At 37.4% G+C, this 13,524-nt stretch overlaps 1 long non-coding RNA gene across 3 annotated transcripts; it reads right to left on the reverse strand.

The window, feature by feature from the left end:
• Positions 1–1,777: 1,777 nt before the first annotated feature.
• On the reverse strand, positions 1,778–11,911 carry LOC139696393 (uncharacterized). 3 transcript variants are annotated; one of them, XR_011702617.1, is made up of 6 exons: positions 11,622–11,911; positions 10,271–10,430; positions 9,855–10,095; positions 7,104–7,178; positions 6,198–6,320; positions 1,778–2,131 (listed from the first exon to the last, which is right to left on the reverse strand). It is a non-coding gene; the product is annotated as an uncharacterized lncRNA (long non-coding RNA). The 3 variants fall into 3 exon arrangements; XR_011702615.1 differs by having other exon boundaries at positions 6,198–7,178; XR_011702616.1 differs by lacking the exon at positions 9,855–10,095 and having other exon boundaries at positions 6,198–7,178.
• Between the last annotated feature and the right edge of the window lie 1,613 nt (positions 11,912–13,524).

Below are 13,524 nucleotides of genomic sequence, written 5' to 3' on the forward strand. Positions count from 1 at the left end.
TTTAATTTGAGCATTATCTAATATTTAACTCGATAATGTTTAAATATTACCTCGCTAATATTTAAATATATTATGAAGTTCCAGCAAATTCTATAAGAATGCGCTAGAAGGAATCGGAGGGGTGTGTCACCGGGTATTTCAACCGTGACCCAAGTTCGGACGAATCCCATAAAACCAAATCCGAATTCCTCAAATGTATTAGGCATGGCCATATAAAAATTGAATTTCGAAATTGAATATCGTTGTCATCTCTAGTGGGAAGAGGTTGTATTAGGATGTGCTGGCATTTGAGGTGGTTGATGTTAGTGAAGGCCTGCGCCATCTGTTAGCTGAATATTTAACCAATCTGTCAATTAATTTTTTGTTCATTAATTTTCCGTTAATTGTCATCAGAGATTTTGACGGTAGGTTCAGGATGCCGCGGGAGAACAGGAAAACAATTAAATATTGAATATTTTTGTGGAAAGGGCTGCCATTTTTTCCGGCGCCCCGCTGCCCGGCCGGCAAAAAATGGCAGCCCTTTCCACAAAAATATTCAATATTTAATTGTTTTCCTGTTCTCCCGCGGCATCCTGAACCTACCGTCAAAATCTCTGGTGATAATTTTGTGCATATTAGCGAATCCAAAATATTTTGAAAAAAAAAAAAATTTTGGCTGTAAAAGTAAATAGTGGTAACATACTCTATAGTCTTGCCGCCGCAATCCGCCTCTTATCCCCCAGGCTACTGGGTTTCTTGGAAAAGGTTGGTTCAAAACCATTATTTTTCCTGCAAAACTACGGACTTAGCCGATTTTTTTCTCAAAATCAACTCGAGCTCAGCAAGGCTCTCTCACCTGACGAATCCAAGGCATATGCCTGCCTCGACGCCTCTCTCGCCTGGCGAGGGGCTCTGGACTTAGAATATTTTTCGCTGGGTGTACTCGGGACTTGTAAATATTTTCTCGGGGGAGTTAGCACCTCACCAGGACACCTCATGGTACTCCGAGACGGCTCGTGAGCGGTTGACCGTCGATGGAGCTACTCTTTTTTGAAGCGAGAGCCGTTCTTGGAAAACATTCAATACCATGCTTTTTCGCATGACATATTAACTCTAATTATTGAGTTCGGTGCATGGTGGAGCATTTGACCCGGTGCGAGCAAATGTAGCTCATACGTTTATTTTGATCACGAATTAGACCTTAAAAACCAAAGAACATTTTTTCAGAGTGCACACAATATTGCTATGCAGGATAGGATAAAATTATTATAATTTAGCAACATTTTCGGCTACCAACGTAGGGATTAAGGCATTTTGTTCATATTTTACATATGCTACACATAAGACTTTTACACATAGTAAGGCTACTACTTAACTATTTCATGCTGATAATTAATTGAAATAATGCCTTTTTCATGGTTTATAGCCTTTTAAACAATCAATTTGTTAACAATTTGTTTCGAATATGTATTTTCAGGGAATACCAACATTCCATTCAAGTTATACTCATAAATCTGTTTTAATTCATAACTTATCAAATAACGGACATTGCTGAATGTATGGCAGCGGGTGTAAATATATTCAGACTACCATTATTAGAATAAATTCATTTACAGTTGGTAGCAATTCAAATAAACATTGTTATGAAGTGTTCACCTCAGTTAAAGGATTATTTTTTTAAATTAATTCCTTTATTTCTCTTTTCTATTCTCAAACTGCATTATAGGCAAAATTTGCTATACAAAAGTTTCAGAAAGGGAAATATTTAAAAATTAGACCACATTTTTTCGTTCATCTTTATTACTCATAAATACATTTGTTGAGATACATCTGTATTAGAAATTACATAAGTATTCCAAATGTCCTTTTTTAACCAAAAAATTTTACTGAAATACCCTCAGCCATTATCCACGAAGTTAGCTGTGGAGGAGTTCCAGTTTATTCCGAGGCCTCATTTACGGCTGACACCCACTTGAAGTGCACCTCTTTAGATACTGACAGCACTGTCCAACTTGGGAATGGCGAGGAAAATTACACCTTCGTTCCCTGTTTCCTTTGGTGAGAAAGCTTGCTGATCAATCTTGATTGCCATGGATGTTCCTCTCCTAGCATAAGCATCCTCCTCACGTAGCATAAGCATCCAATGGAAGCCCTGAGGGAAAACAATTGAAATATGATCAGGAATTTTAAGTTGGTTTTTTTAACTACTTTTAGCATGTTTTAAGCAAAAATGTACATATGGGTACCTTCAAAAGGGCTAAAGAAATCTTTACTGGTTAAGATTGAAAGATTGGTTCACCTTTAAAATAAAAAAAATAGAAACACTTTAAATCGATACATATAACCATATTGAAATATCGGAGATATTAAGCTTTAACTTCAATGGAAATTGTATTTAATAAAATAAAATTTTATTTTAATTAAAATTTCATACAAATGGTATTTTAGTGAAACAGATGCATGACAATTCCTTGGAAATAATTTCATTATCAACTGATGCTACTTCACTCGATTTCAACATTTTATTAATTTGTCTAAAACTAATGGGTAGAACACCTTCAAATGAATATACCTGTGATTAACAATGGTTAAGAATGGCTTGCTGAAATGGACAACTTCCAATCATCACTCTTAAATACTATGTAAGAAATCTGAATCTAAAATGCATTAACATGTATGTGCATATTGATCAAATGATTTTTTAAAAGAATTCATATTTCAAAGATTTGAAAATATATTTCAATACTGTTATATGAATGTGGAAATTAAAAGATTAAGTTAAAATAACAACGGAATCTCTTGCCTTTCAATAAAAGGGAGGTCAGGTACAATGGAGCATTGAACAACTTATATTTTACTGTATCAAATATGTTTATTTAACGGAAAATCACAGGGGCTAAGTTCACAACATGTTTTTACAGGCTTATTGATAATTTCATAGTTTTTTCTAAAGGAAATCCAACCACTGCTTAACAGTGGTTGCTGCTGCTGGTAACTGCTTCCACATGAGCTATATATCCTAAAAAGGTGACCAAATATGAACCAAGGAATGAAAGGATTGGCATCTGAGAATTAGGTTATGTAGAAGAGTGTATGTGGGGTGAGTCCAAGGCAAGAGAGGTGGAAAAACAGCGAGGGTAAACAAGGGAATTATCAATCATAAAATTTGCATTGCTTTATCCTCAAACAGAAGAAAGTAGTGCTTATTTAAACAAATGGTGTTGTTATACCATCACTTAAAACAGTTGCTCATGCCAGTGGATAAGCATATGTTGGAAGCTTATGAAATGTGAAAAAAATCAAATGGGAATGAAATTGAAACAAGTTTGCAGCATGGTAGGGGAGGGGGGAGAAATTTTTGTTGGCAATAATTTGAAGGAAGTGGGAATTATTGCAGGGCATATTGACAGGAAATAAAAATTAAATGTGTGTGATAGAAGGGAGAACGCCTGGTATGTGAGGTAGAAGGAAGTAAGTTAGTTTTATGTTTTAAGGGTGGATCAACAGATGTCCATTGATTTAAGAAAATAATGCTTATAATTTAAAGGCATTTTTGATTAAAGGGCAGAATGAAGGGAAAGAGTTGATACTTTGGATGAAATTGAAAGTAGGTGTTAAACTTGTGTGGTGGAATACCTGGCATCCAGTAAACATCAAAATTTGACAGAAGTGACTTATGACTGGAGGAAAACCACTAGCAAACATCAAAACCAGAATGTCTCAATCACCGATGAACATCATTCATAGGAGACATTTTTTTAACCATTTGGTGAAATCACAAATTACCTCAAAAACAGAAACGAATGAAGCAAAGAAATGGCACATACAGTAACTAAAGGAATGAGTTCTCAAATAATACTTTTATCGTCCACAAAAAATGCATATCAAGTATGAATAGGAGTCTTCTAAGAAAGAAATTTACAAAATACATTTCAGCACAATGAACATACTTAAAAAAGTGTACATATACCTGTACGTATGTATGTAATAAAATATTAAAAGTATGCAATAAAAACTTTGCATCACAATTACTTCGTCCGAAGATTTCCACGGCGTTGAATTACTTACCTTTACATTTCTGGGTTATCTATTCGTGTTGGCTGTCTTTTGGTGACGACAGTTTTAATATAAGGTTAATAATAAAGTACTGTGCTCTGATTGAATAGTCCTTCTCCATGCACTGTTCAATGGATATCCATCAGCCATATTGATATTTATTGGTCTTGGACAAGATGGCTTTGAAAAATACCTTGACCTGAAGACATGGGTAAGATGGCCAGCAAAACTGCCATCACCAAAAGACAACCAATGCGGATGGAGAACCTGGAAATGCAAAGATAAGCATTAAAATTATTGGTTATTTAAAAATTTATTCAATGAAAAATAACACTTCATTTTAAGGAAATTCCAGAGTTTCAACTTGAAGCCACAATTTATCACTCATTTTCATAATTTATCATTAATTTGAGAAACACCTACATGCTGATTACATTGTTTGTCAGTAAAACTATTTTCAATTACTATGAAATGAAACAATATGAAAATTCATTCAATTTTGATAAATCACAGTCTATGATTTGTTCATTTAAGTTATTTCCATAAAATCTTTCCCAAGATGACATGACAGATGCTGAACTAATGCATTTTAATTTAGTATAAATGCCTCATTTGGAGGTGATTGCTGTTAACTGTTGCCATTAGTTATGCATTTGAGGAGATTAAGGGCTGGGTAAAGGCTGCTTTGAGTGAAGTGGCAAAGTGATTGGAGATCTTATAGGAGATATCTCCCAGTAATTGAATTGAGGACTAGTTGAAGTCTTTTGATTTTGCAGACAGAGGAGGATGTTCTAATTATAGCCATTGATTTTTGCTTAGTCCGAAGTACTTTTAAAAATAGACTAGAGTTGTACCCACTGATGGCACAACACTAATCCATTGCACCAAATACTTAGTTGCATTGGAGTACTGGACTTCTCCCAATTATATTTTGTGCGTGAATCCATATTTGTATGCATTCCTGTAGTAGTGGGCACATTTGTTTATGCGTGCTCATATGTACCTGAAGATGGCATGATTATTTGAAAATACTTTGTACACAGTAATTAAAGGATGTTCGAATGGTACACACCATGGTGCAAGCTCCCACTCAGTACATACATTTGGGCTGACAGAGTTCTCGTGAAAAAAGAAGCTGAACAACTAGCACAGATGAGCTCACTGGATGTGATACATCTCAGACCTGATAGAAATATCTGAAATATCTCATTTTAAGCCTCATTGATCATTTGAAGAAAAGCAAACATAAGGATTAGAGAGAAAGTTCATCTCCCTGACCAATGTTTCAGGTAGAAGTTAAAGATAAAAACCCTAGAATATCAATCTGGGAATGGGGGTGGGGAGAGGACACCATTGTCAGCATTAGTCTACCATAAGGGAAAGAAGACAAGGGGTCACGCATTTTAATACCCCATTTAATGGATGGACTACTCCATCATAGCATATGGCACCCAGATAGGGATCAGGATGTCTTTTAAAAGTTTTACCACCACTGTGATTCAAACCCAGGCCCTCAGCATGGAAAGCTGATACACTAGCTGCAGCACCAACCTGATCTCCTTCGTTGAATTCATGTTATTTGGTTAGGAACTGAGAATGCAAAATCATTCTAGAACATTTGGTATTATGTATAGATTGCTATAAGTTACAAATATTTTACCAGGTCATAATCTCGTGGCATCAGTTTTAATTAACAAATATAGCTCGACTACGGGTCATTATCTTCACTTAGAATAAATTTTAACTCCAGAACATGAAAAGAGATAAGAATAAGCATCTTATCTACCTGGATCTTTCCTTGCCAAGTAACTACTCCAAAATTTGATGTACGTATTATATTAATGTTCCTAATAGAATGATGCGACGTGGTAGTCTAGAAAACCAAAATTTTACATTCTGTTAAGTGGTCCCCGGAATGAAATCCTGGTCAATATATATGGAGAATTGTGAAATTAAAATAGGAGTATTATTTGGCATTCATAAATTGAGGAAAACGATATTATAAGATAGATATATGATTTGAATGTTCCCATTCACTGGATTCTAGAGTTTCACATGGGATACGAACTGAGCAATAATCGCCATCTTGCAAAATATCCCTTTGGATCAATTATTAAGATATAAATTGATGGCAAGAGTTGGTGAAACTCATTCAAGCCCACCTGGAATATGCAGCGCAGCATCCAGTAATTCCATTGACCCACTGGAGAAGCTCAATCTTTCCTCACTCCTCGTCCTCCCTCTGTGGCCACGAGCAGAATATTCCACAGAGCTACACTCATGCCCTGATTGAGAAAAGGAAGGCTGTCAGGAAGAGAAGAAAGCTATGGAGGCAAGAAGGCAAGATGGAGGAATAGAGGGAATGAAGAGCTGGGAAATGTGGGGGCGGGAAATGGCGGAGAGCAAACCAGTGTAATGATAGAATATGACGCCCACCTGGGACACTGAGGGGATGTGAGGGAGGATGGTTAGGATGAGAGATTGAAAGACAAGACTGAAAGAGGGGAACAACTCATCCCCACTCTAGATGATCTGGCCGATGAGTGCATTGGAATGGTAAAATGAGTGAAGAGGGTGGGGGGGATAAATTGTTGGGGTGGAAGTCCTTTCACGTTGGCCTGTTTACCTATCTGATTGCTTCGCATGAGGGAGAGCAAATAATAAGAGGGGTGGGAGTGATTTCAATGAGCGTGGGTGCATTTGACCATGGCAAACGCAGCGACAGTGTGGTTCTAGCCGAGTCCTAAGTTAGTAGGCTGCCCTTCCAAACTGAGTGAGTTGGGGCTGCTGTAGTTAAAGTTGACATAAGGCTTTTGGGGGACTGTGGTGGGGGCCATTTCATTAAGTCTCCGTATTGTGGAGAAGGGCGGTCTGGCCTGTGCTGCGAGGATTTCCTCCGAAGCAACTCTTCACAGGAGTTTTCAAAGCTTTCTTGTCCACTTTATATAGGACTGGAAGTAAAGTACTATCCCTCTGATTGGATATTTCTTCTCCATGCACAATTCAATGGATATCCATCAGCCATATTGATATTTATTGGTCTTGGATAAGATGGCTTTGAAAAATACCTTTGACCTGAAGATATGGGTTAGATGGCCAGCAAAACTGTCATCACCAAAAGACTACCAACTTGGATGGAGACCCTGGAAATGCAAAGATAAGCATTAAAATTATTGGTTAATTAAAAATGTATTCAATGAAAAATAACACCTCATTAGGAAGTATTTCCAAAGTTTCAATTTGAAACCAAATAATTTATCACTCATTTTCAATGAGTTTGGTATTTGCATGATAAATTATTACACCCTTTGGTTTTATATAAAATTGCTGATTTCTGATAACTTTTCTGGATGTTATGATTTCTAGTTGAATATAAGTGAATATTGCTATTTGCATGAAAGATGGGGATATTTTTTATGATTAAGACACACATGGCAAACATATATTGCATAGGAGAAATGGTAAGAAAATTTAAATATTGTTAACAAGGGCCTGTATGGTTGAAGATAACTTTGTATAACATGCATTCAGATGATCCCCAGCACACATGATTCCCCTGGAGAAAAAAGTAGAATGATACAAGGGTGATCCCATAAGTACCCGGTCTGACCTAGAGATGGTGGTGGTTGCTCATAAAATATCACTGTATTGGAAAGGATGCAAATTATGAAGCATATGTTTCAAGTTTCAAGATGCCACGTTGTTTAGTATTTGTTTGGCAACCATCAATAATGAATGTTTTCAGTGAATTTGTGAAAATGGAGAAAATCAGTCATCGTTATGTGATACAATACTCATATTTGAAAGGCCTCAGCCCAACCAATATAAAAGCTGACCTGGATTCTACTCTGGGTGAGTCTGCTCCTTTGTTTACAACAGTCAAATATTGGGTAGCAGAGGGTCAACGAGGCCGTACAAGCTGTCAAGACAAGCATCGCATTGGTTGACCAAATGCGGTGATCACTCTAGAAACAGTGAAGATAATCCACAGTGTTACTGAATTATAGTCGACTGAAAATGCACAATCTAGCAGACATAGTAGGCATTTCACAAAGTATCGTACATTGCATATTGACCGAAAATTTGGACATGACAAAGCTGTGTGCAAGATGGGTGCTCACACTCGAGGAAAACCATTGTTGTTAAAATGTTTCAACTGAGTTCTTAGCAAAGTTTCACAGCAACAAAGCACAATTTTTTTGCAGTTTCATAACCACGGAGGAAACATGGGTCTAATACTTAACACCCAAGACAAAAGAACAATCAAAACAATTGATTCAAAAGGAATAACTGGCTCCAAAGAAAGTGAGAACCATTTCATCTGCAGGCAAGGTCATGGTGACGGTTTTGCGGGATGCTCACAGGATGATTTTCTTTGACTATCATGAAAAAGAAAAACCATCAATGGCAAGTATTATGCAGACTTATTGCAACGTTTGAGTAAATAAATTAAGCAAAAGCAGCTGCATTTGGCTAAGAAAAATGTGTTGTTTTATCAAAACAATGCACCAGCTCACAAATCCATTACTGCAATGGTCAAAATTCATGGACTATACTTTGGATTTCTACCTCATGCACCCTATTTGCCAGATTTGCAAGACCCCTCATATTATTTTCTGTTCACAAACTTGAAAAAATGGCTCGGTGGTCAAAGATTTTCAACCATGAAGAAGTGATGTCTGCAGTTAATGGCTATTTTGAAGATCAAGACAGTTCTTATTGTAAAAACCCTAAAATCAGTGATTAACCCAAAGGTCGGTATGGTAGGTGATGGTAGAGTTCACCTAGTATTAAGCCCGGAGGCCGTTGAAATTCACACACCAGGAGAGGGGGGCCAGTTTCCTACCCTGTGCCGGTTAAAAAACCTAGCTTGGGTGGAGCGGCAGGTCCCCTGAGACTTGCCCAGGAATCGCCCCCGTGACCCTCCGGTCAGTAGTCGAACTCTCTACCCCCTGGACTATGGCGACCCATATATTATAAAAAGGGTATCAAAATGTTTGAACTTCACTAGGAAAAGTGAACTGAGCAGCAAGGAGATTATGTTGAAAAAAAAATATTTGTTTACAAAATATGCATGTTTTCTTTGTTAGGTCAGGTACATCTGGGATCACCTTGTACATGAGTTTTAATACCTCTGGAGACTTATGCAGGAACCAAATAGTGTACATCAAAGCGTGCAGTTCAGAATACAGATTATTAACATCAATATTCAACGGAACAGTTTATTAATCATGTATACTTAAAACCTTGGTATTGAAAGTATAAATTATTTCTTATTGAGACTGAAATCAATATCCTCTTGCAATATTGTACTATTAAATGCAAGGACTTGCGGCTTGTTGCAAAACTAGTACATAAATATGCTGAGACTTTGATGGTTTCACCTGAAATGAAAGTGTTAAAACTTTACTTAGTTGAGTAACCTTTAGTGATTTAATTTATTTATCTATTGACATTTTGTCAAAATGCATTTTATAAGAAGGATCTAGGCCAAAATTGACATATTATTGATTAATCCATCTTGCAAAAGGTGATTCTTATTAAAATAATTTTTCAATACAAATAAAAGAAGAAAGAATGATAAGAGCAACTTTAAAATGACATTTTCACATTATTTAGAGTAATTTAAATTTTCACTAGCTTTTATAATGATTTATTTATATCCTAGAAAAATTATTCAAGGTAATGACATGACATGACATTTAGTGTAGGTAAAAATAATTTTGTCAAAATAAGTTGAGGAATTCAAGCTAATTCTGATTTCACTGAAATTATTTTAATTTGGTTTAACTTAACTTATTTTAGATTATATTACCCACAAACTAAGTAGGGGGCCTGGATTTGTTTCAGAGTAATGCCTCTTGAGACCCTCAGCCCTTCATCCATGCCTTGAGAATTTTCAGGTACCAGATCTTAATGGGAAACCACAAAGTGGTGCAAGAAAGGGAACTGGCCCCCATTACTACTCTGTCGATCAGTGAATGTTACACAAAGTTCAGCTTATTACTAGGCGAGGTATATCAAAGCCAAACTAGGAGTAAAATAATGTTGTTGGATAACCTAGGTGAAAATAACATCCCAGTCAGCATAAGCTTATTATGTACTATGGTACCACAAAAAACCACAATACTTAAAGAGTCAAATATGAAAATCAAACTAAACAAATGATTAAACAAGAGAGAACACATTGATCGGCACAAAGGTTGATTTTTATAAAAATGAAAGTGCAGCTCACCTCACAAAGGCCTAAGGCATGGGGGATCAAGAAGTTTGACAGAATACCTCGCACTCGGTTGCAAAGGTGTTTGCCATATCAGAGCATCATGCCAAAATTAAGGAATGGAGTTGAGACAATTCATTACCTTGGGCTGCCAGTGGTTTGCATGGTGAGCATCCTAAAAATAAACAATTATGGTGAAGCTTGGAAGCTCCTAAGTCACCAGGAATCAGACCTGGCCTTCCAGAGTTAAACTGAATTATCTTAACCCTTGACTACCAGACCTCCCAGAAGAAATAATTGCATTATAAATTTCCATCATAAGATTATGTTAATTTGATGATGAACTTTAAAAAATGACTTGATTGAATAAATAATAAGATATCAACAATCCTGCATCGTTGGGATGATTGGGACAAATCGGGCTTCTTTGTTTGATTTTTGGATTGTTTTTCCAAAGATGTGATGTTTTCAACAACATTCTACTGTCCAAAAAAAGCTAATTTGAATCTGCAGTTGCACTTTAGTTGTCATAAAACATATATTTCTTAGAGACATGAATACAAAAAAATCTGTATAAATTCACTTGATTTGGCAGATACTACATATTTAAGAAGTGATCTCTCAAAATCTTTCGCAACCATCAGAAATCGGTCCAGCATTGTAGAAGCAAGAAAATTTAAAATTTTGTTCAATTAGAAATCATTGTGGAATGATTTCTAATTAGGGGAACTATTTCACAATAAAAGGTAAAACATACTATTTACTAATATTACTAAATAATAAAACTAACTTTAAATAATATATTAGTCCATCGGTAAATAAAAGTTTTAAAGTTGGTATTGGAAAGACACTAAAATACAGCCATTTCACTTCTCAACCTTGTCAAATAAGAATACCTCAAACCACACACTACAATAAATCCTTCCCTTCTACATTCATTCCACCTCCCTTCATTTCACCCAACATCCCCTGTATATTCCTACAGTCACCTGTCACGACTAACGTTCTCCCCTTTAACACACTCAAAATCAGGCTTTATTGCATTGAAATTTAATTTTCAAGGAAAGGAGAATGCGATGTATTTCCCACAAAACTTTTATTTGCAACATCTAGTTTCAACACGGGCGTCATCTTAAGGAACCCACGGATTACGACTTTGCATTGAAACCAGTTGTCGCAAATGTTAAGTTTTGTGGTAAGTACATATTTATCTTTTATTCTCGACTATTACAGTGTCAACGTTCACACCATTTCTACTTGCTAAGACCAAATATAAATAATTCATCATCTTACTTATAATACTTGGGAAGTGAGTTAAAATATTTCGCAAATTGTCTCAGTAGAGCCAGAGCAACCTTTATTTTACCCATATTTTCTCCTCTCGGCAGCAGGTGGAAGTTTTTTCCAGTGATTTTCCTGCGAAAGGTCTGAGATGAAGTCACGGGGGAAGCTTGAAATAATCAGCCTATGAGTGAACTCATCTGAAGCATATCTGCAGATAAATCAATTTCAAAAGAGTATTCTTTTAAGACTGACAAAATTAAGGTATTGGTGGCTAATTTCACCGAGCTCCAACGCGCCGGGACGGTTTCTTTGTTTCCCGTACGAGGATTCCTGGGAAATACATTCGAGTCGCTCGCAAAACCCGACGCTAGATTTGAGCGCACAGCCTCTGTGTTTGGATGGCGAGCGCGATACTAATTAGGGTGCCACTGTCGCGTACGAAGGAATTAAGGACAAAATTCAGGTTGAATCCACAAGCTAATCAGATTATAAATTTTGGAGCATCTATAACGACGAAGAATTGGGCGTCGCAAATCGAAATTTCAATGGGTGTGCACACAAGAATTGGAAGCTACCGCGGCTGTGATTGCAACCTCAGTATTGCCGTTGATCGATAACATTTGTAATTTTAGGGGAGGTGGCTGAAAGCAGAGGTCATTAGTGCCATTAGGGGTGGATGAGGAAGGGGAAGAGAAACCTGACTAAAGGCGCCAAGGGGTCCGCGGTTTAACGTCCCAGACGACGGACGGTATACTCACTCAAAGTGCTCTCCACAAAGTACCTTCATCGTAGGGATCGAGACACCACTGAAAAATGTGTACCGTCTCTAGGATTCAAACTAGAACCCTCTGGGTGGGAAGCCAGTGCGTTACCCACCGCAACATTCCGATCCGCAGTGATGACATTTACGTGACCTTCATTAATACATCCCATGACAGTAACCAACGAAAATTGAGCCAAGCTGAAGATCGGATTTACTTCAACCCTTTTTTCAGTGTACGTATGTATAAATGGATGCCAGCAAGAGAAAGCACATTTCAAAATAGTTTTCGTTGGCTCACTAAATACCTACCAACACGCAGCCGTCAATTTTGGAAAATTACCCTAAAATAAAGATAATCGAAACCAGACAATTAGAAACTTGATACACTGAACACGTTGATGAGGAAGCCTAATCCAACACTCTACGTTTGCATGAAATCGCCACTCACCAATGATATAGAGCTGTCCGTAATTTCGACTTCTTAGTCTTCTCCAGAGTAGTTCTACGTTATGCCCTCGCGGGTTCCACGAACTCCAGGATAGCGGTAAGTCCATTCGCTTCGATCGGTTGTCTCATCCTGTCTCTCAAAGCCAACTGACGAGACCACATGCCCGTCGGCAAGTATGGGGGGGAACCTGGGGAGGAGGCGGGGGAGGCTAGGGGGTTTATTGAGCGGGAGACTTCGCACAAGAGAGAATGAATTCGAATTGGGACGATAGTAAAGGAGGCGGAGGGAATTGTTAGCCCATTTCAATTCCGAAAGTGCGCATTTCACGTATCTTCGTATGGCTTTGCACTGGAGCGAACTGGAGTCCTGCATTAAACTGCTCCCTTCCTCGCCGAAACCTTGAGTATACGTACAGCTGCCTCAAAGACCACCAACCGACAATGTAATTGCGTGCCCCTCCAGAAATGCGCGCGCGTTATTAAACCAGCCATCGATTCAATGGATCCAGACTTGGGTCTCATTGTTGGTGCATGACTATACAAATATATGCCGTGGCACACATGTAAGTTAATGAGCCCAATGATGATGCTAATGCCTTGGGACCCGTAAAATAATTTGCATGTTCCAATTAAATGGGCGATAAATTGCTGTAAGGAAAATTTCATCAGGAACTCGGTAAAATAAATGTGTTGGCTACTATACTTCCTCAGTAAGTGGTATGAACCTGAATATTTTTATAGTTTTCTTTGAATTTATTACATAAGTGCATGGCAT

Source organism: Hetaerina americana, unplaced genomic scaffold (genome assembly GCF_022747635.1).
Source record: "Hetaerina americana unplaced genomic scaffold, ioHetAmer1.1.p SCAF_7, whole genome shotgun sequence".
Lineage (NCBI taxonomy): Eukaryota > Metazoa > Arthropoda > Insecta > Odonata > Calopterygidae > Hetaerina > Hetaerina americana.